Source organism: Vulpes lagopus, chromosome 10 (assembly GCF_018345385.1).
Source record: "Vulpes lagopus strain Blue_001 chromosome 10, ASM1834538v1, whole genome shotgun sequence".
Taxonomy (NCBI): Eukaryota; Metazoa; Chordata; class Mammalia; order Carnivora; family Canidae; genus Vulpes; species Vulpes lagopus.
In genome coordinates this window covers 102,996,081-103,020,224 of record NC_054833.1, presented here as the reverse complement: position 1 = coordinate 103,020,224, position 24,144 = coordinate 102,996,081, and positions in this window count along the sequence as shown.

Here is a 24,144-nt window from a genome sequence, read left to right as displayed (position 1 = left end):
CGCCCTGGGCCGAAGGCAGGCGCTAACCTGCTGAAACATCCGGGCTGCCCCATGTCCTTTCTCTGGTTAATGTGATGGATCCTGCTGACCAATGGACAGAGGGGCCGTGGGTAGTACATGGGCAACATAGATGAACAATAGTAAGAGCTATAAGCGTATAGTTCTCAAATAAATAAATTACAGAAATTTAGAAAGTACAGCCTAGGGAATAGAGTCAGTACTGTTGTGACAACTTTGTATGGGGACAGACGGTGACGCCACTTCTCGTGGGGGGGAGCTGAGTAAGGCACAGAATTGTCAAGTCACTAGTTGTAGCCCTAAAACTACTGTCACATTGTGTGTTGACTGTACTTCAATAAATATCAAGGAAAAGGGGTTTCTGGTAGGACTCCCAGTGGGTCCGTGAAAGGAATTTACACGGTCGTTACACACACACGAAGTCACCTCGGCAGAGGAGATAAAGATGCTCGCATGTCTTCATGTTAATTTTTAGAAGATTTACTTGAGACAGGCTGCAGTGGGGAGAACAGAGGGAGAGGGGGAAGCTGGAGCGGACTCCTCACCCACCGGAGCCCAAGCCCCACGTAAGGCTCCACGCCACAACCTCGAGATCCTGACCTGAAGCAAACTAAAGAGTCAACGTGGAACCGACTGAACCACTCAGGAGCCCTCAAATGTTAAGTGCAACCCCATGCTGTGAACTCTGGGGTCGGGGGGACGTCTGTGACCCCCGTCTGCCTAGAAGGGCAGAAGGCCTGCAGGGCCCGAGGATGGGCACTGAGGATGTGTGAGGCTGCCTGCATCCCCTTCCCACCTGGCATGGGGACAGAACCCTCCCCCGTGACCCTCAGCCTTCAGGGTAAAGGGCTAAGTGCTGATTGGACCCTGCCTGCCCACAGTCATGATGTGGCCCGTAAGGCCCTGTCCAGGGAAGGAGGCTGCAGTTGCAGTTCGGCAGCTCCCCCAGGACCCTCGCTCCCCTGTAAGCCCTATGCTGTGCAGGGAGACCCAATACAGGACCTTTCTAGCCCATCCTAGATGCATGGACCCCGACAGGGATGACACCCGCCTGCCCCACCCTGTGGACAGAGACGGACTGTCAGGGCCTGCTGGGTCCCCCTGACCGGTGAGCAGGCTTGCTCTTCACGCACTGGAACCCGGAGTCCCTCATGCTCCCCCCAGACCCCCCTCAGGATATTCACGCATCCTTGCCCTCAGGGTGGGGAGTTTGGTTGCACTCTGGTTGACATCAGGTTTTAATTTTGATGAATTCCAGTCCGTTGCTTTCTCCCCTTGGTCGTTGTGCTTGTGGAATCTAAGAGAAACCTTCGATCTCCCCCGGGCTGGAGACATCACCCCGAGCATCAGATCGGCAGTTCCCCGGAGCCTCTTGGGTCCCCCGCCCATGTGCTCCTGATACCGGGGTGGGAGCGCTCTGTGATCCCAGCGTGACAGCGTATCCTGGGACAGTGGCTGGGAAGGTGGATTGTAGCTGGGCGAGCGACAGACAGGCAGTGAGGGCCTGTGTGTGATGTTCTGGCCCAGTCTGTGCCCCTCAGGGCTATGGGGTTGTCTCTGGCTCTGGTAAGACAGAGGGGGACCTGCCCACGGGGAGCACCCGGATGCATGTGTCCTCGGAAGGTTTTCATGTGCCATCATTCTGGGATGTGTTTGGATTGCAGCACCATGCAGGAGGACTCAGAGAACCTACTGGCCTTGCAAAGGGCCAATATTGTGGCCCAGTACCATCAGGTGAGGCCCAGAAGGGACCATAGACAATACACACTCACGATAGGGGAGACCATACGATCAGAGCCAAGGATGAGTCAGGTCAGCCCAGACAAGGACCATAGTCACCAGGAACAAGTGAGACCCTGGGGATGGTCCTGGTGTCAGTAGCAACTAAGGGTCCATCCTGGATCCTAGTCATTGGTAGCTGACGAGCCCAGTCACCAAGTACGGTGAGGCCCAGGTGGGAACCACAGTCACCAGGTCCAGATGAAGTCCACAGCTACCATGTCCAGGTGAGGCCTGGGTGGGGACCAGAGTCACCAGGTCCAGGTGAGGTGAAGGTGGAGACCACAGTCACCAGGTCCAGGTGAAGTCAAGGTGGGGACTATAGTCGCCAGGTCCACATGAGGCCCGGATGGAGACCAGAGTCACTAGGCTCAGGTGAGGCCCAGTTGGGGACTAGAGTCACCAGGTCTGGCTGAGGCCCAGGTGGGAACCACAGTCACCAGGTCCAAGTGAGGCCCAGGTGGGAACCACCTTGATAGAAATGCGAACTCTTCTCACTGTAGCATTCCAGCTGTTCTCTCTTTAAATCTCAGGCCGAATTCATAGGTTTTCAGGATGATTTGAAAGTTAGCTAGGTCATTTGGTGGGGACAGGTGACTTGGGGACCCTACTCTTCGGCTGTCTTGCCCCTCTGACAGGACTATGTTTAGCAATGAACAGTAAAGTCCGTTTATTAAAAGTTGTTATTAATTTGTGCAAACAAACTTCTGTCGGCTTAAAGCAACTGTGAATCACACATATCCACACTGGCTAGAAAATTTTGTTAACCTGAGTATCTAGATCATTTTCATTATGTGAGCAATTTCTTTCCAAAACGAATTCCCAAAGGAAGTAGGACAATGTGACAAGAGAAACAGCCAAGCAACATGAGAAAAAAGAAACCGACAAAAAAACGCTAAGCATTTTTCTCGGGATGAGAGAAATCCTGATCGTGTAAGGTTTTTTCACCCTGCCCTGAGAGAAACCAATTCCCTGATTCAGATGCTTCAGAGGAGAACTGGGTTTCTGATCCAGTAAATCGTGACTGTCTCTGGCACTTGGTTCCCACAGCTGTGGATGTGGCCTCAGACCAGCTCGGTGGTTTCCAGGATGCACTTGGAGGAGTTGGAAGGGCTCTGAACATGCACCTTACGGGCAGCCTGGGATCCATACCCTACAGCTTTTAATTGATAGGTACACCAACTCACATAAAACTTTGCTAGAAAGAAGTCAAATTGTGTGTTTTAAGAAGAATTGAAAACGGGCAGCCTGGGTGGCTCAGCCGTTTAGCAGTGCCTTCTTCCCAGGGCGTGATCCTGGAGACCCAGGATGGAGTCCCACTTCAGGCTCCCTGCATGGAGCCTGCCTCTCCCTCTGCCTGTATCTCTGCCTCTCTGCCTCTCTCTCTCTCTCTCTCTCCCTCTCCCTCTCATGAATAAATAAATAAAATATATTTTTAACAAGTATATTGCAGGGCAGCCCCGGTGGCTCAGCGATTTAATGCTGCCTTCAGCCTAGTGTGGGATGCTGGAGATGCAGGATGGAGTCCCACATCAGGCTCCCTGCATGGAGCCTGCTTCGCCCTCTGTCTGTGTCTCTGCCTCTCTCTCCCTCTCTCTCAAATAATAAATAAATAAATAAATAAATAAATAAATAAATAAATAAATAAGAAAATGTATATTTCAGCTATATTTGTAGCTATATTAATAAAGTGTGTTGTTTTTACATTTTATGGTGACTGGACCTAGCAAGTCCACACAATAGCCATCCCTTCTAGACAGTGTTGCGGGACAGGCGGTATTATTTCTTTTTTATAGATGAAATTGATAACCTCGAGCACATGCGGTTCCTTCCCTTTCTTTTTTCTGTTCAGAATATACGAGCTATAAGTGAGTAAATTGCAAGAAACCCACTTCCAGGATCAACACCTCTACTTTCCTCACATGATTTTAATATTTTTCTCAATTCTGAACTCCTTATCTATCTTACTACTCCTTTTCAAATAACTTAGGATACGTTTTCCCAGGACTTGTTCAGAGAACAAGTTCCCTAAGTATGAATCAGTGACCTGAAACAGACCCAGTATACACAGATTCTCCTATTTATTCAACACCCATCCGTTTCCAAAAGAAGTCTATTTGGCCTTCTTATATGGCAGGTACAGAGACAGGCTCCGTCCCCACCGGGTTTCGATCTATGTCCCAGAGGACTACCTGCAGTCTTAATGGTGATTTCTGAGGGCAAAACAAGGAAGTCCACAGTTCTCCTTCATACTTCCCCAGCAGACCCTTGGGTTCTCTCCACAGAGTTGAACTGTTACCGAGTCATTGATTGTGTAGGTCAGGCACAGAGCAGCATTGCCATCCAAAACAAAAAGGAGGAAAAAGGAGTTTGGAAGTAATTGGGTCTCACAAATCGTGGGGAGGGCATATTGAAACTGTGACAATGTTTCTTAGTGCACCTTTTCTCAGAGCCACATCTCTCCTGTTCTTGACTGAGGGACAGGAGAGTCTAGGTAGGGAGAAATAGGTAGGGGGCTACAGATTCAGGCTCACAAAGATCCTAAGGATGCGGAGATGTAAGGAAACCAGAAATAAAGAAACAAACGAGACCACCCTGTCCCAGGTATGGGTAGAGAGGGTCTTTTTTAGGACAGTCCTCTGTGCCCAACAAAGAATAACCAGACTCTAAAAAGAAGTAAACCATTAAAGAAGATGTTATCACTAGTCCTTACTCAAACCAAGACATCCCAAGAATGAGAAGGTCACAAGCTCCCTGATCAGTTCTAAATGAAAAACTGTCAGTGGAGGCCCATGTGGGCAACCCAGCCTGGGCCCCTCCCACTCCTGAGAGCTTTCTCGGTATCCTTGCTTAATAAACTCCTGTCGCTTTACTTACTCTTCTTTGTCCACCAGATTCATTCTTCGACTCCGTGAGACAAGAACCTGACTTTCTCACTTCATTCCGCCTGCTGCACTTCTCTTACCCAAGCTCCCTGGGAAATTACTTCATTGGCTTAATCCCATCTCACTCTCCTCCTGCCTCATATACTTTGGATTCTTCACCACCAAAGGCCAATGAACCAAGAGATGCAGGGAGGGAGAGAAGACCCAGGTGATAGGGGGAACTAAGGCCAAAGAAATATAGATTAAAATTACATCTGCTTTTTTAAAAAAAGATTTTGTTTATTTACTCATGAGAGACACACACACAGAGAGAGAGAGAGAGAGAAAGAAAGAGGGGCAGAGACAGAGACAAAGGGAGAAGCAGGCTCCCTGCGGGTAGCCCAATGTGGGACCCCATCCTAGGACCCCAGGATCATGCCCTGAGCCAAAGGCAGATGCTCAACCACTGAGCCACCCAGGCATCCCTACCATTACATTTCCTAACAAACTTGCAGTCCATAAACAAATACTTGAAACCCACAGAGTGGGACATTCTTCAAAGAATTCACAGCTGCCTGAATGTTAATGCTTTGCTAGAGGCCAAAAGCAACATTTGTTTGCTGATAGCCAGACCTCCAGGATCCTGTAAATCTTTCACCTGTGAAAATCCTTTTGGAAACTTCTTTTATCTCTAGAGTCCCCACCCCACACAGCAACTTTAAAGTTTATAACCAAGGCTCCTCATGATCCTGATGAAGCTCTTCAAGCCCAGGGGTCCTGTCCCCATACTTTAATAAAAACACCTTTTTGCATGGAAAATGTCTCAAGGATTCTCTCTTGACCACTGGCACCTGGCCCACAGTACATCACAGGTACATCTCTGAGTTAATGGCATCGGCACATCAGGAAAGTACAGAAGATTTTTGCCTATCTTCTTGCATGACACATTCCGGAGGGGGACATTCCCATCTGTTCGATCTGGGTTTTTCTCTTCCTGGGATATATAGCTAGCTAGCTAGGTAGATGATAGAGTGATAGATCTACTGATAGATCGATCCCAGGAACATGAATAGATGTTTATATAAACAAACATATAAACATAAATCTATGTTTCCACTTAATATATTTATTATTCAATGTATTACTGATAATATAATAATTATTATGTATAAACAAAACTATAGATTTATATTTGAATATGCAAAATAAATATTTCTATATCTAATCTCTATACGTCCATATATAGATCTCCCTATAGAGATAGAGACAAAATGGTTAGAAATAGATGTGTGCAGAAAGAGAGAGAAATAGATATAGACCTATAAATATGCAGAGGATCTGCTTTCAAATTCTACCCAACGACCTCTCCTCACAGGCACAGGCAAACGCACACACACACATACTCAAGAGCCTTCTGGTATGTGGCCATGACAGGAAATAACACCCCTTGAGATGCCATCTCTTCTCCAACTTAAAGGTGCCAGCCGTTTCTCCAAAGAAGACCTACACAGAGTGAGCAAGCAAGCACATGAAAAACTGCTCCACATCACTTTTCATCAGGGAGATAGAAATCAAAACCACAATGAGATACCACCTCACACCAGTGAGAATGGGGGAAATTAACAAGACGGGAAACAACAAATGTGGGAGAGGATGTGGAGAAAGTGGAACACTCTTGCATTGTTGGTGGGAATGTGAACTGGTGCAGCCACTCTGGAAAACAGTGTGGAGGTTCCTCAAAAAGCTGGAAATGGAGCTATACTACAACCCATCAATTGCACTGCTGGGTATTTACCCCAAAGACACAGATGTAGTGCAATGACTGGACACTTGCACCCCAATGTTCACAACGGCAATGTTAATAGCCAAACTGTGGAAGGAGCCTTGATGTCCTTCAACAGATGAATGGATAAATAAGATGTGGTCTGGGGATCCCTGGGTGGCGCAGCGGTTTGGCGCCTGCCTTTGGCCCAGGGCAGGACCCTGGAGACCCGGGATCGAATCCCACGTCGGGCTCCCGGTGCATGGAGCCTGCTTCTCCCTCTGCCTATGTCTCTGCCTCTCTCTCTCTCTCTCTCTCTGTGTGACTATCATAAATAAAAATTTTAAAAAATTTTTTAAAAAATTAAGAAAAAAGAAGATGTGGTCTATATATACAATGTATTATTATTTAGCCATCTGCAAGGATGAATACCTACCATTTTCATGGACATGGAACTGGAGGGTATTATGCTGAATAAAATAAGCCACGTGGAGAAAGAATTATCATACGGTTTCACTCTTATGTCGAATGTAGGAAACAGTGAAGAGGATCATAAGGGAGGGGAGGGAAACTGAATGGAGAAAATTGAGAGAGGCAGTGTTGTCCCCAAGATTGCTAATCCGAGAAACCACCGAGGAGCTGACACCAATACAAACACACGAGGGTTTATTTACAAGCTCGAGCTTGGGTCCAAGTGTACCCGACACAGCGGAGCAGGGACTTGGACCCCGAGACTAAGAGGCGTAGCAGCTTTATAGGGGCCAGTGGCCCATGGGATACGCAGAAAGTTGCACAGTCATGTCGGTCCACACACAAGGGGCCGATTGAATTACATCTTACCCTATAGTATCCATTTGAGCTGGCCTATTACTTTGCTCAGAATTGGCGCACAGTTTTGGTGGGCACAAAGCAGGGTTACATGGTTATGAGCTGATTTCCGATTAGGGTGTGCCCAGCGGCTTGCCTAGGGTGGGGCAGTGCCTTAAGCAATAAGCAGATTATGTGGGGGTCATACAGTAGGTGGCAGGTGTAGCACAAAATGGAATCAGTACTGCTCTGCTTGTCCAGGGGTAGGGGATTTTTGTTAAATTTCCTGGGTCTCACAGAAGATAAACTACGAGAGACTCCTAACTCAGGGAAACAAAGGATTGCGGAAGGGGAGGTGGGTGGGAGGATAGTGTAACTGGGGGACGGACATTAAGGAGGGCTAGTGATGTGATGAACACTGGGTATTATACTACATGTTGACAAATTGAATTTAAATTAAAAATTTTTTTAAAAAAAAAAAATTTTTTTAAATTTAAATTTAAAAAAGGTACTGGACGGCTCAGCCATCCTCAGCAATTCATTTATGAAATGACCTTCGTTAGATCATAAAAAGTTATGAATGTGAATGGAAAATGACCTGAAACTCCTTCCCAGTTCAAATAATTAAGTATTCTGAGAAGCAAATCAAAGTTCCAGAATGGAAAAATGCAAAAAACGAGGGAGAGGGAGAAAGAGAAATTAATTCACTTTTTGTGACATTTATTAGTGATGGTCCAATAATGACAAATCTGTGATTGTCATTAAAGCAAAGAGTTAATGAACGGTATGGAGACCGATCCCCTCAACTAACAGATAAGGAAACCGAGAAGACACGAGAAGTAATGCACACTGCTCAGGGTCACACGGGTGGCAAGTCGCAAAGCCAAGACTTGATTCTGGTCCAGAGTTCTTTAAACGACCACAACACGTTAACGTCACAGCTTCAGGCTCATCTAGAATTAGAGTCACTTTAGCTCAATAAAACATTCAACCAAAGTAGTCTTTCTTCTGCCAGATAGTTACATTTCATGAAGCACCCTAAAAGGGATTCAAATTAGGTGTCCATGTGCGCCATCAGAATACTGCCTGATGAATTAATTAAACAAAGGTATTCCCCGAAAAAAACCTCAGCCGTGAGACCTTGCCTACCCTTTCACTTTCCAAGTCTTCATGCTTCTATATCTAATTGCCTATATTTTCAGAGAAGCCAACCTTACTCAGATTAAGTTTGTCCAAGCCGAGAACTAAGTGCCAGGTTTAATATTTTTAAAACTCAATTTAAAAATAGTTAAACAGAGAATTTCGAATGGCAAACACTGATATTTACATCATCTACTCTTATAACTAACAGAAGGGGTAATCCTGAAACCTAGATGCAGTCGTACCTTTATATGAAAGTATAAAAGCAGAAAGAGTAACCCAAAATTGTCTATTTCACAAATGCCTATCTAAACTAGTTATGTTCGGGATCCCTGGGTGGCGCAGCGGTTTGGCGCCTGCCTTTGGCCCAGGGCGCGATCCTGGAGACCCGGGATCGAATCCCACGTCGGGCTCCCGGTGCATGGAGCCTGCTTCTCCCTCTGCCTGTGTCTCTGCCTCTCTCTCTCTCTCTGTGACTATCATAAATAAATAAAAATTAAAATAAATAAATAAATAAATAAACTAGTTATGTTCAATGGTGTCTGTCTTGATGCAACAATCTCTAGGAAGACCTTCAGACCTAGCTCTACCACCAATAAGCGTGTGAACTTGGACAATCCAATCCTCCAGAACTCTCAGTTTCTTTCCTGTGCTTCAGAGGAGAGGACCAGAGCTGATGATCCCTCAGTTCCCTCTCAGACCTGAAATGCTGCTGTGGGGTCCTAAACACTCTATACTGAGCACAAAAAGATGGGGGGATCTTATATATACTCAAATGCTAAACTATAAAACTAACTCTGAGCATAGATCCTGAGTATTTTAGGGTTCTCTCCTATGGCGATAGAAAATCCCCAAATCTATATCCCTTTCTATCACAAGCGGTGGGTATATGGGTCCAAGCCACTAGAAATAATAAATATGTGTGTCAGAACAGCCATCTGCCCTCATGCTCACTGCTTTTCAAAGCAAAGCCCTCAAAGAACTCCATTATTATTTTCTGAGGGTACCGGTTAACATGTAGAATCCTAACCTGTCCCTTCCTTTAACCTAAAAAAAATTAAAATGTTGGCTGGCCATATTAACAAGCTCTCCAGGTTATTCTCTTGCACACTAACATTTGAGAACCACTGGCTAGGCACCAAGGAGAAGTGATTTACCTTAAAATAGCAAAATTTGAAATCCCATGTCCTTTCCTATTTTCAGATCATAATAAATAAAGAAATGAAACAGTGAAGAGAGAGGGAAGGAGGCAAAGATAGGGATGGGGACAGAAACAAAGTGCCAGTCAAAAATGATATTTACATAAAGTTTATCTTTCAAAAATTTAGGAACAGACAAGAGACTCCATACTCATGTAAATATGTTAAAGGCACACAGGTGTCAACTGAAAGAGCTCCCGTGGCCAGAGAGGAGACAATATAAGCAACAAAATAAGTAGTGTTGGATTATAACCCAAAGCATAAAATAAATATCCATGAATCTATACTAATATTAAAAATTGTAAAAGAAAGAAAGAGGGGCACCTGGGTGGCTCAGTCAGTTAAGCTTCTGCCTTAGGCTCAGATCATGATCCAGGTCCCAAGGAAGGCTCCTTGTTCAGCAGGGAACCTGCTCCTCCCTCTCCCTCTGCCCCTCTCGCTCATGCTTTTTCTCTCCTCTCTCTCTCAAATAAATAAATAACATCTGTGAAAAAGAAACAAACAAACAAACACAGAAGAAAGAGAAATCTCCCATGTAGAAGAATTTCAAACAATTTGTGCAGACATTCCACCCTCAAGTGGATGAGCATAGCTCATCCACTCTTATGTGTGGAATACACATAGTAACTTCCTTCTACAAAATATGTTATGAAAAAGTTAAAATAAATAATAATAATAATAATAATAATAATAATCACTTTATTATGGAGAAAGCTGACAAACACTACCTCAGCAAGATGATCAGATCAATACCAAGACTGATAAATCATGTTGATAGTATCTATCCTTTATATGATATAATAAAGATGGCAGTATATCTCTGTATATAATCCACAATCACAGTTCAATCATGAGATAAACGACAGACATGTCCCAACTGAGGGAGATTTTACAAAATACCCTACTTCTCAAGGTGTTCAACAACAACAAGGAAAGGCTGAAAAACTGTCACAATCCAGAGGAGCCTAAGAAAACATGAGGACAAGTGTAATGTGATGTGAGGGATGGGAACTTAGCAAAAACTAAGGAAATCTGAATAAAGTATGTATGGTCTTTGGTTAATGCAAATATTTTAATATTGATTCATTAGCTAATATTTGTACCGTACTAATATAAGATATCGATAATTGGAGACATCGAGTGAGAGTGCATGAGAATTCTCTGTACTGTCTTCTCAATTTCCCTGTAAATCTTTGGGTTTTTTTTCTAATAAATAAGATTTATTTTGAAAATTGACTTAAATGAATCAGGCTCCAAGTGTGAAGACACTTTAAAAATAGTTTAATTAATTTTTGCCTTATTCTTAAACAGTGCCTTCGATGGGAACAAAGTAAGAATTTTATATCAGAAGGAAAGAAAAACACTTAGAAACACGTATAATGCCTCCTCAACCTGAAAAGCAGGAAAGGATAATAAATAGCAAAAATCAGATAAAAATACTTCTTTTATATTAGACACCATATTGCAAGTGCATTTAAAATTAGCAATGCCTAACATTTATTTCCTTGACATTTGTCTTCCAAAGAGTTCACAGTGCTTCAGTGTCAGTTAAAAAATGATTCGTGTGAAATTTTTATTAAACCAGATTTACTGGGAAATTCCTGCCCAGATAATACTTTATTTTGATTTTATTCAGTTCCTTCCTAATCACTGAGCCTTTTAGTTAGAGCTTTCAACTATAGCAAATGCCTTAGAAGGCCAATTTTTAAGTTGCTATTATAATACCCTAATGGAATCACGTATCGTTTTCCTTCACTCAGATATGGCACACAGTAGGCCCCTGATAAAATACTGAATGAGTGAATGGATAAAATTGCTTTTTATCATTTCATTCAGCAATTTCATTCTTATCTTGGTCCATTTCATGTTCTAATGTTTATCAACATCAACTCAAGAAGGTTAGGGATCCAGTAATTTATTAAGTATTTGGTGCATACCTACTATGTTCAAGGTGCTAGGAATACCAAGTTAACCAGACACAGATGCAGTGCCTATCTCCCTCCAGGCCATGCTGGTGGGAGAGACGGATACTAACCAAAAAGTGACAGAAAGACAACTAGACAAGATTATAGTAGCCAATACAAAGGTAAATATACAGCTTACTACAAGTACATATATAAGAAGGCTTAGTCTAACTGGGGCCTCAGAGAAGATAACCAGAAGAAGCAACGTTTATTTTAAGACATAGAGAAAGGAGAAGGTAAGTGGTGGAAGGAGAATATTATGAGGAAAAGGAAGGTTTCTGCCTCTGAATTGTAGGGCTCTGGGCAAGTCCCTTGAGCTTAGGCTCTGAACCTTCTTCTTTCTCTGCAAAACTGTGACAGTAATAATGCCTGTGCCATAGAGCTCTAATGACTAAAGAGTTGGACTTTATTTGTACATTACCTAGGACGTTAGGAAGTACTTAATAAACATTTTCTGGTGGCCATAACAGCCTGGAGTCAGGCTTCCTGAGTTCGAATCCACTTAACTAGCTGTTTGACCTTGGACAAGATGTTTTCTTCCTATCCTTTAGTTGGCCCATCAAGATAACAGTACCTGCCCATAGGGTTGTTGGAGGATCCCAGGGGTTCTTTTATGTGAAGCACATAAGACACAATTCTTGGCACATAATATGTGCCATATGAATGTTAACTTATATTAGCAATAAAGAAATCCTACAACAGTCCAATGAGGTGTTCAGAAATTATTCTATAGCTTTTAAGGCAATTGAAATTCAAAAAGAACCTAAGTGCCTGTCCGTGTTTACTTAGCTAACCAGTTCCATTATCTGAAACCCAAACACACAATTTCTGATTCTAACCTCACTCCAAGAGGCCTCCTCAAGATCGAGGAAAAATTGCCTTCTTGGAATCTCAGGGAAGAATCCTTCACATAATAATATGACCATTGGTAATAATGTCTCTCGGTTCTTTCCAAATCCATAAAGATGCATTTCCTGATGAGTGACTGAGCTGTGAAGAAAGAGATGAGAAACCCTCATCCCTCTGAATTACTTGTGTCAGAATATTTTAACCATAGTACCACGGATAGTAAATTATCCTGATTAACAGGAAATAGGTCTCAGATTGGAATCTGAGCAATCAGATGGGCAGAGAAAAAACGCTTTGACTCGCTCTTCATCTTTTAAAGACAAAGGAGAGCTTTTCTATGTACAAAGTCAGTGGTCAAGATAGCCTTAGGGAATAAGAGTCTGCAGCATCCAATCCCGCTGAACAGCCGGGAAGCCCACAATCCAGGTCTTCCTGATCCCAAATCCCTGGGCCTGTCCCCCAACACATGCTGCCAAGCTGAGGTCATTTGCAATTGCTCTCTTAGGAGCTCTGGGGAAGGAGGAAGGAGCTACATAGGATGGGATGGGACGCCCAGAGGCCGAGAAAATTAAGGCCATTCCACTTTAAGTTCAGCGTTAGCACACGTCCAGTCATCCCAGGCCCCGGGGAAGAAGAGCTGAAATTTACATTACTTCAGTCACAGCAAAAAAACAAAAATTTACAGCTTAATGTCCTAGAGAGCCCCACATTAGCATAAGAACTGAGCCCAGGCCAAGGGCAGGAAGCCCTTATTAGAATGAGAAAAGAGCTCAATGCCCTTGAAGGCCCCATTGCAAAATGTAAACAGAACTTGAGGAATTGCTCAAGCCCTTCTGGAGGTCCCCCAGACCAGCCCTTAAAACTAAGCTAAAACCAACCTTGGGGTCCAAGTCTCTGCTCCACTGTGTCGGGAATACTTGGACACAAGCTCGAGCTTGTAAATAAACCCTCCTGTGTTTGCATCAGTGTCGGCTTCTGGGTGGTTTCTTGGATTCACAATCTTGGGCACAACAGTCTGAGATAAAAAACAAAACCAAAAGAAGCTCGGACGCAGGCAGAGTGAAGGCAGGGTTCTGAGAGAAGCGGTGGAGACCCGAGGGCTTGGGGGCTCTTCTGTGGAAGCCCCTGCTGACTGGGGGGCGGGATGCTCAGCACCAGAGCCAGAGGACCAACCCGCATCACGCCCTCCAGCGCTGAGTATCAGATAGCAGCACAGCGCCGCCCGCTGGAGGCCAGAGGCGCTGACGCCCACGCCGCCTCTGACTCCACAGGTGCATCTCCCAGGCACATGCGCATCTGACAATCAGCCCCATGGCCCAACCCCAGACCCCGCACAGACCACTCCCTGACACCAAGTCGCCGACCACGGAGGCTGCAGAGCTTCAGCTCTGCCTGGAAAGTAGGGTCTAGCTTCCTTTGTACTTTGGGCTTTATTTTCATTTATTTACTTTGATTCTTTTTTATTAATTGCTTTCTTTTAATTTTTTTATCTCATTATTTTTTCCAGAAAAGAAGGAAGAAAAAGAAAAACCAAGAAAACAATAACAACTGCCCTCCCAAAAAAACCCCACCAGATTATTTCACCTGCTTGTTAAAAGATTCTAAATCCCAAAATAGGAAACACAATTAAAGTACCATGAAAGTAAAAATAAGAAATATATAAGGTACATACATAAAAAAAAACCCAACTCCCTAACCCTATCTCTTACCCTTTTCCAAAACCGTACCCTGACCCTGACTCTGACCTAACCCCAACCATAACCCCTAACCAAACACTAACCCTAACACTACCCCAAACCCCTATCCTAATCCGAACCCTTGCCCTAACCCTAAACCTAGCCCTAACTTTAACCCTAACCCTAACCCCAACCCTAACTCACACCCTAACCCCTAACCCTAACTGCAAACCTAAGCCCAACCCTAACTCTAAGCATAACCCTAACCCTAACTCCTAACCTCCTGCCCTAATCCCTAAAGCCTAAACCCTAATCCTAACTCTAAACCTTGTCCCTAACCCTAACCCCTATGCCTAATCCCTAACCCCCATCCTAACTCCTAACCACTGACCCTTACAATTATCCCTCACCCTAACCTCTAATCCGTAACCATAGGCATAAACACTAACCCCTAACATCTAACGAAACCTAACCACCAACTGTCTCCCCTCCCCTGACCCTACCATTCATTCTACCCATTCACTTACCCTGTGGTTCTGAGGAGTCCCTTCTGATGTGGACGTGGCTCCCAACGGTGCCTCCAGAGTCCTCTAGGGGGTCCTGAGGAAGCCGGGCTCCTGTGAGTGCAGACGCGGCCTCACGTGTTCCTGAGTCATAGTCAGCGGGGTCCTGAGGACGCTGGGTCTCCTGTCACTGTGGACTAGGTCTCACATCCTCTGGAAGCCTCACAGCAGGTCCTCAGGAGGCCGGAGGCTCCTGTCAGCCAGGACATGGCCCCACGGCCCCCCGGAACCACACCATGGGTCCTGAGGAGGCTGTAGGCTCCTTTCAGCATAGACGCAGCCCCATATGTCCCAAAGCCAAAGTGCAGGTCCTGAGGAGGACGGGGGTCCTGTCAGTGTTGACGTGGCCCCACATTTTCCTCAAGCCTCACCATAAGACCTGAGGAGGCTGGGGGCTCCTGTCGGCATGGACGTGGCCCCAAATCTTCCCAAACCTTCACAGTGGGTCCTGAGGAGGTCGGAGACTCCTGTCAGTGTGGATGCAGCACCCACATCTTTCTTAGGCCTCACCGCAGGCCCTGACAAGGCTGGGGGTCTTCTGTCTGCATGGACGCATCCCCATTTTCCTGAAGTCTACACCGGGGGTCCTGAGGAAGTCAACGTCTGGTTGTGTGGATGTGGCCCCACGTCCTCCCAAAACGTCACCCTGTGTTCTGAGGAAGCCGGGGGTCCTGTCACCGTGGATGCGGCCCCCAGGTTCCAGAAGCCTCAACTTTTATCTGAGGGGCCTGGGAGCTCCTGCCAGAGTGGACGTGGCACCACATCTTCCTGAAGCCTCCCCGCGGTTCCTGAGGTGGCCCAGGGGCTCCTGTCTGCGTGGATGTTGGCCCACATCTTCCTGAAGCCTCACCGCGGGTCCTAAGGAGACCACGGTTCCTGTCAGCGTGATTTCCGCCCAATATCCCCCTGAAGACTCCCCGCGGGTCCTGAGGAGGCTGCAGCTCATCAGCGTGGACGCGTCCCCACATCGTCCTCAGGCCTCCCCAGCACAGGCGGGCTCCTGTTTGTGCAGGCGGATGAGACCTACTGCGCATGTGGGCTCCCTGTGCGGGACCTGGGCTCAGGCGCCCCCTGTGGGATGCTCAGGCGCTGCAGGAGGCCTTGCAGGAGGCGGCCTGCCTGCGCCGAGGCCGCACCTGCCTCCTTCCAGGCTCCAGCTGAGGCCTGTTAGCTTCGGAAACGTCTCACTGAAACGGAGCCCAACACCCGGCTTCCCCAGAAATACTTAAGGCCCCTGAGAAGAAGAGCTGAAATTTACATTACCTTTTAACTAGCAGGCCAAAATAATCTGCTGTTTCTTTGGGGGGGGAGGGCAGTTGTTATTGGATTTCTTGGTTTTTCTTTTTCTTCCTTCTTTCTTTTCTGGAAAAAATAATGAGATGGAGAAATTCACCTCCATAAAATAACATGAGGTAGTACTCAGAGCCAGGAAGTGCATCAATACGCATATAGGATGTCTAACTAGAGTTAAAAACAATGATTATAAAGATAGCAGCTGGGCTGGAAAAGAGCACAGAAGAAAACTAGAGAATCCCTTACCGTAGAAATAAAAGAACTAAAATCTAGTCAGGCCAACGTTAAAAATGCTATAACTGAGATGCAGTCCCAAGAAAGGTTATGGACCACAGAGGGAGACTGAGGGAACTCAGCCACTTATTAAAACAATAACATTCATATCATCGGAGACTCAGAAGAAAAGGGCGCAGAAGTTTTATTTGAACGAATTATGTAAACTTCTATAACCTGAGGAAGGACACAGACACTGAAATCGAGAGACAGAGAACTCCCAATAAATTCAACAGAAGCTGACCATCACCCAGGCACATCCGAGTCAAAGTCACAAAATACACAGACGAGAAAAGAATCCTGAAAGCAGTGGAGGTGGGGCTTTGGGGGGGGGGTAGTCCTTACCTACAAGGGAGGATGAATCAATTTGCAGCAGATCTGTTCACAAACTTGGCAAGCCAGAAGGAAGTTGGAAGGAAATATTCAATATGCTGAATGGGAAAAGTATGCAGCCAAGAATCTTTCTTCTGGTTTTTTAAGAATAATCATCAAAACTTATTTAATCTCACAAGGAAGAAATTAAAAATTTCTGAACAAAAAACGCCATTTTCCTCAATCATAATAGCAAAAATTTATTGTTTTTAATTTTTTTTTAAATTGGAGTTCAATTTGTAAGAATTCTTTCTTCAGCAAGGCTGTCATTCAGCATAGAAGGAGAGATAAAGAGTTTCCCAGACAGGCAAAAAATAAAGGAGTTCATGACCACTAAACCAGTCCAGTAAGGAATTTTAAGAGGGACTCTTCTAGTGGGGGAAAAAAAGAGACCAAAAGCAACAAAGACTAGAAAGGACCAGAGAACGTCACCAAAAACACCAACTCTACTGGTAACACAAAGGCACTAAGTTTATATCTTTCAGTAATCACTCTGAATGCTGATAGACTAAATGCTCCAATCAAAAGATATAGGGTATCACAGTGGCTTAAAAAACATGATCCGGGATGCCTGGGTGGCTCAGGGGTTGAGCATCTGCTTTGGCTCGGGTCATGATCCCGGGGTCCCGGGGGATCAAGTCCCACATCAGGCTCCCTGAATGGAGCCTCATTTTCCCTCTGCCTATACCTCTGCCTCTCTGTGTCTCTCATGAATACATAAATAAAATCTTTACAAAAGAAAAAAGATAAAAAGATGAGAAAGGACCCAAATAAAATCACAAATGAGAAAAGAGAAATAACAACCAATACTAGAAAAAAAAAGAACTAACACTAGAGAAATACACGATTATAAGAGAACATTATGAAAAATTATATGCCAGCAACCTACAACCTGGAAGAAATAGATCAATTCCTTCCTAGAAATATATAACATAGCAAAAATGGAAAAGGAAGAAATAAGAAACTTGGACAGATAACCAGCAAAGAAATTGAATTAGCAATCAAAAATCTCCCAACAGGAGATGCTTAGATCAATAGAACAGAATGGAAAGCCGAAACAAGATACAAACCTATAACTCTATGATCGCTTAATCTTCAACAAAGCAGGAAAGAATATCCAATGGCAAAAAGACAGTCTCTTCAACAAACCCTAATCCTGACCCCAGGATAATAACAAATTGTGTTGGGAAAACCGGGCAGCCACATGCAGAAGAATGAAACTGGACCACTTTATTACACCATGTATATAAAAAATAAATTCAAAATAGATTAAAGACCTAAATGTGAGACCTTTTCTCACAGAGAAAAGGAAAGCCCCTGCTGACTGGGGGGCGGGATGCTCAGCCCCAGAGCCAGAGGACCAACCCGCATCACGCCCTCCAGCGCTGAGTATCAGATAGCAGCACAGCGCCGCCCGCTGGAGGCCAGAGGCGCTGACGCCCACGCCGCCTCTGACTCCACAGGTGCATCTCCCAGGCACATGCACATCTGACAATCAGCCCCATGGCCCATCCCCAGACCCCGCACAGACCACTCGCTGACAATGTGAGACCTTTTCTCACATTTAGAAAAGAAGGAAAAGAAGAAAAGATAAGCAGCAATGTCTTTGACATTGGCCATTGGATCTTCTTTCTAGATATGCCTCTGAGGCGAGGGAAACAAAAGCAAAAATACTATTGGGACTTCATCAAATTGAAAAGCATCCGCAAAGTGAAGGAAACAACCACAGCTAAAAGGCAACATACAAAATGAGAGGAGATATTTGTAAACAACACATCCAATAAAGAGTTAGTATCCAAAATATATAAAGCAAATATAAATCTCAGCAACCTAAAGACAAATTATCCAACTGCAGATGGGCAGGAGACATGAATGGACTTTGTCTTTGACAGGGCATCCAGATGGCCGCCAGACACACGGAAAGACACTCAGCGTCACCCATCATCAGGGAAATGCAAACCAAAACCACAATGAGATGTCACCTGACAGCCGTCAGAATGGCTAAAATTAACAACACAAGAAACAACAGGTGTTGGTGAGGCTATGGAGAAGGGGGAGCCCCCTTACACTCCTGGTGGGCATGTGAACAGGTGCAGCCACTGTGGAAAACAGTGTGGAGGGTCCTCAAGAAGTTAAAAATAGAGCTACCCTACGATTCCAAAATTGCACAGCTAGGTATTTACCCCGAGGATACAAAAGTAGTTTAGTAGATTCGAAGAGGGACACGCAGCCCACTGTTTGTAGCAGCGTTATCAACAACAGCCAAACTGTGCATACAGCCCAGATGTCCATCGACAGATGAATGGGCAGAGACGATGTGGTAAATATACACACTACGACATCACTCGGTCATCAGAAGGGATGAAATGAAGCCATTTACAATGACGTGGGAGAAGTGGAAAGGACTTATGCTAAATGAACTCATTCAGTCAGAGAAAGACAGTTACCAAATACCATACAATTGCATTCACATGTGAATTTTAAGAAACCAAACAAAGGGGCGGAGGGGGTGGATGAGAGAAGCAAACCAAGAAACACACTCTTAACCACAGAGAATAAACTAATAAATACCAGAGGAAGGTGAGGGGGATGGGGAATCAGGGGATGGGGATAGTGGAGGGCACCTGTGACCAGTACCAGGCGTTGTATCCAAGGGTTGAATCACTATGTGGTAGACCTGAAACTATATCATACTGTGTTTACAAACAGGATTACAAGTAAAACTCTAAAATAATAATTGGTAGTATTGATGAAATATGTGCGCACAAGAGATAAAATCGAAAGGCAACTGAAAATCCACATAAAGAGTATTTAGAGCCACAAGTCCCCTCCTTAGCTCAGCTCAGGAGAAGCCTGCCATGTCTTTTCTGACCCCAGCAGAAGCCTGGATTTTGATGCTCTGGGGAGGCCACTGACTTGGTGGAGTCAGGCTATCTTTGAACCCAAAACCTCAATAGAGTGCATAAAACTAAACTGCCCAAGATACTACGAGTCCCAGTGCAGGCACATGCCAAGACCCAAACTCTAACCATACACAGACATAACCCTAACCCTACGCTTAAGCCTAATGTTAACCTAACCCTTGAACAAGACCTATCACTAATCAAAAACCAAACACAAACCCCAAGACTGAAACACATTCACTGAATCTTCCTGCCAACCCTCACTCTAACTCCTAACCCTAACCTTAACTTAATGTACTCAAATGCTATTCCTAATCAGATTCCTAATCTTTACCCTAACCCTAACCATCTAATACTAATGCTATCTCATACCCCAAACTGTACCCTAACCCGTACCCTAAAACTAACTCCTAAGCCACTCCCTAACCCTATCTCTTACCCTTTTCCAAAACCGTACCCTGACCCTGACCCTGACCTAACCCCAACCATAACCCCTAACTAAACACTAACCCTAACACTACCCCAAACCCCTATCCGAATCCGAACCCTTGCCCTAACCCTAAACCTAGCCCTAACTTTAACCCTAACCCCTAACCCTAACCCCAACCCTAACTCACACCCTAACCCCTAACCCTAACTGCAAACCTAAGCCCAACCCTAACTCTAACCATAACCCTAACCCCAACTCCTAACCTCCTGCCCTAATCCCTAAAGCCTAAACCCTAATCCTAACTCTAAACCCTGTCCCTAACCCTAAACCCTATGCCTAATCCCTAACCCCCATCCTAACTCCTAACCACTGACCCTTACAATTATCCCTCACCCTAACCTCTAATCCGTAACCATAGGCATAAACACTAACCCCTAACATCTAATGAAACCTAACCACCAACTGTCTCCCCTCCCCTGACCCTACCATTCATTCTACCCATTCACTTACCCTGTGGTTCTGAGGAGTCCCTTCTGATGTGGACGTGGCCCCCAACGGCGCCTCCAGAGTCCTCTAGGGGGTCCTGAGGAAGCCGGGCTCCTGTGAGTGCAGACGCGGCCCCAAGTGTTCCTGAGTCATAGTCAGTGGGGTCCTGAGGACACTGGGTCTCCTGTCACTGTGGACTAGGTCTCACATCCTCTGGAAGCCTCACAGCAGGTCCTCAGGAGGCCGGAGGCTCCTGTCAGCCTGGACATGGCCCCATGTCCCCCCGGAAACTCACCGTGGGTCCTGAGGAGGCTGTAGACTCCTATCAGCATAGACGCAGCCCCATATGTCCCAAAGCCAAAGTGCAGGTCCTGAGGAGGACGGGGGTCCTGTCAGTGTTGACGTGGCCCCACATTTTCCTCAAGCCTCACCATAAGACCTGAGGAGGCTGGGGGCTCCTGTCAGCATGGACGTGGCCCCAAATCTTCCCAAACCTTCACAGTGGGTCCTGAGGAGGTCGGAGACTCCTGTCAGTGTGGATGCGGCACCCACATCTTTCTTAGGCCTCACCGCAGGCCCTGACAAGGCTGGGGGTCTTCTGTCCGCATGGACACATTCCCATTTTCCCGAAGTCTACACCGGGGGTCCTGAGGAAGTCAACGTCTGGTTGCGTGGATGTGGCCCCACGTCCTCCCAAAACGTCACCCTGTGTTCTGAGGAAGCCGGGGGTCCTGTCACCGTGGATGTGGCCCCAGGTTCCAGAAGCCTCAACTTTTATCTGAGGGGCCTGGGAGCTCCTGCCAGAGTGGACGCGGCACCACATCTTCCTGAAGCCTCCCCGCGGTTCCTGAGGTGGCCCAGGGGCTCCTGTCTGCGTGGATGTTGGCCCACATCTTCCTGAAGCCTCACCGCGGGTCCTGAGGAGACCGGGGCTCCTGACAGCGTGAACGTGGCCCAATGTCCTCCTGAAGCCTCACTGCGGGTCCTGAGGAGGCTGCGGCTCATCAGCGTGGACGCGACCCCACCTCCTCCTCAGGCCTCCCCAGCACAGGCTGGCTCCTGTTAGTGCAAGCGGACGAGGCTTACTGCACATGCGTGATCCTTGGGCAGGGTCTGGGGTCGGGCGCCCCCTGCGGGACGCTTAGGCACTGCAAGAGGCCATGCAGGAGGCGGTGTCCCTGCGCCCGGGGCCACACCTGCCTCCTTCCAGGCTCCAGCTGAGGCCTGTGAGCTTCGGAAACGTCTCACTGAAACGGAGCCCAACACCCGGCTTTCTCAGACATACTTAAGGACGATGAATTGGAGCCCACAGGACGCAAAATGAAATGTGGACCAGACTTTTACCACGTCCTACAAAACCCACTCAACCCTCTTCCACTGTGGGCGGGACCGCGGGCTGGTGCAGCCACCCTGGAAACAGTGTGGAGGCTCCTCAGGAAGTTACAAATAGAGCCGCCCTGCGACCAGCAGGTGCTCGGCCTGGAGCTCACTCCGAAGATACAGATGCAGTGAGACTCCGGGACAACTGCACCCCAATGTACACAGCAGGCGGGTCCACAGTAGCCACACCTTGAGAGGAGCCTCGGTGCCTTCAGACAGATGATGGATAAAGAGGATGGGAGATAGATGATGGTAATAGATGATAGATAGATAGATGATAGGAATGTTACTCAGCTATCAAAGAGAAGGAAATCTTGCCATTTGCAATGATGTGGATAGAACTAGAGGGATCATGTTAAGTGAAATCAGTCAGTCAGGAAAGAAAATGACCGTATGGTGTCATTCATAGGTGAAATTAAAGAAGCAAAGCAGATGGACATCTGTGAAGGGAAGGAAAAACAAATAAGATGAAAACAGAGATGGAGGAAAAAGAGACTCAATCACAGGAAACAAACTGAGGGTCGCTGGAGGGGAGGGAAGTGGAGGGACAGGGTAACTGGTAGACGGGCATGAAGGAGGGCACGTGATGTCATGAGCACTGGTGTTATCTCCAACTGGTGAATCCCTGAAGTCTATCTCTGAAAGTATAATACACTATACTGTTAATTAATTGGGTTTAAATTAAATTAAGTTTAAAAAATCAGTTGACTGTATCAGAGTGCATTTTCTTCCAGGCTCTCTATTCTGCTCCTTCAGCAATGCCAGAACCACACCCCTGTGGGTTTGGTTTGTTTAAGTAGGCTCCATGCCTCGTCCACAGCCCAGCACAGGCCTAGTACTTATGACCCCAAGATGAAGACCAGGGGTGAGGTCAAGAGTCAGATGCTTAACCAACGGAGCCAGCCAGGGGCCCGAGAACCACACTGCTTTATCCTGTGTCTCTGTGACATCGTTTGAAATAAGAAAGTGCTGCGTCCAGCTCTGTCCTGCTTCTCCAACACTGATTTGCTGTCCAGGGTCATTTGTGGGGGCGGACAAATGTTAGGAGTGCTTTTTCTATTTCTAAAATCAGCCACCATGATTTTGATAGGAATGACATTGGAACTGCGGGTGGCTTCTGGAACTGTGGACATTTTAACAAGATGAAGGCTCCGACCCCACGAGCCCAGGATGTCCTCCCAAAGTCTTGTAATTTTCAGTGTACAAGTCTTGCAGTCCCTTGGTTCAGTCTAATTATTTTGTTTTTTGGATGCTCCTGATAAGGGAGTCATGTCCTGAATTTCCTTCCTGAGTGCTCATTGTCGGGACACAGCAAGGCTACTGATCTCTGTTCATTTTGTGTCCCACAACTTTAAGGAATTCACTCATTAGTTCTAACAGTTTTTGGTGGAGTCTGTCGGGTTTCCTGTTTCTAATACCACGTCTTCAGCAAATAGGGACAGTGTGATGTCCCCCTTCCAGGTGTGGAACCTTTTCTGTTTCCTGTCTGTTGTATACGATAGGACTTCCAGTGCTGAGAGGGGACTTCCTTGGCTTGTTCCTGCTCTTAGGGGAGACGATTTCAAGTTTTCACCCTTGAGGATGATGTCAGCTACGGGCCTTCCTACACGGCCTTTATTCTGTTGATATACGTTTCCTCAAAACCCACTATGCCGAAAATAAAAATAAAAAAATAAAAAACCCACTATCCTTTTTTTTAAAATAATAAATTTATTTTTTATTGGTGTTCACTTTGCCAACATACAGAATAACACCCAGTGCTCATCCCGTCAAGTGCCCCTCTCAGTGCCCGTCACCCATTCACCCCACCCCCCGCCGTCCTCCCCTTCCACCACCCCTAGTTCATTTCCCAGAGTTAGGAGTCTTTATGTTCTGTTTCCCTTTCTGATATTTCCCACACATTTCTTCTCCCTTCCCTTATATTCCCTTTTACTACCCACTATGCTTTTTATGTTGTATTTTGTCAAATGCTTTTTCTGCAACTCTTGAGAGGATCGTATGCCTTTGTCCTTTCTCTTGTTTTTGTTTTTAAGATTTTATTTATTTACCCATGAGAGTCATTTTGTTCCAGGTGAGGCCAGAAGGAGACCACAGGAACCAGGTCCAGGAAAGCCCCATATGGGAACCAGAGCCACCAGATCCAGGTGAGACCCAGGTGAGGACCACAGTCACAAGGTCCAGGTGAGGCCCAGGTGGCAACAAGATTCACCAAGTCCAGGTGAGACCCAGGTGGGGACCACAGTCACAAGGTCCAGGTGAGGAACAGGTAAGGACCAGATTCACCAGGTCCAAGTGAAGCCTGGGGGGGGACCAGAGTCAAAAGGTAAGGGTGAGGTCCAGAGGGGGACCAGAGTAACCAGTTTAGTTTGAGGCCCAGAGTGGGACC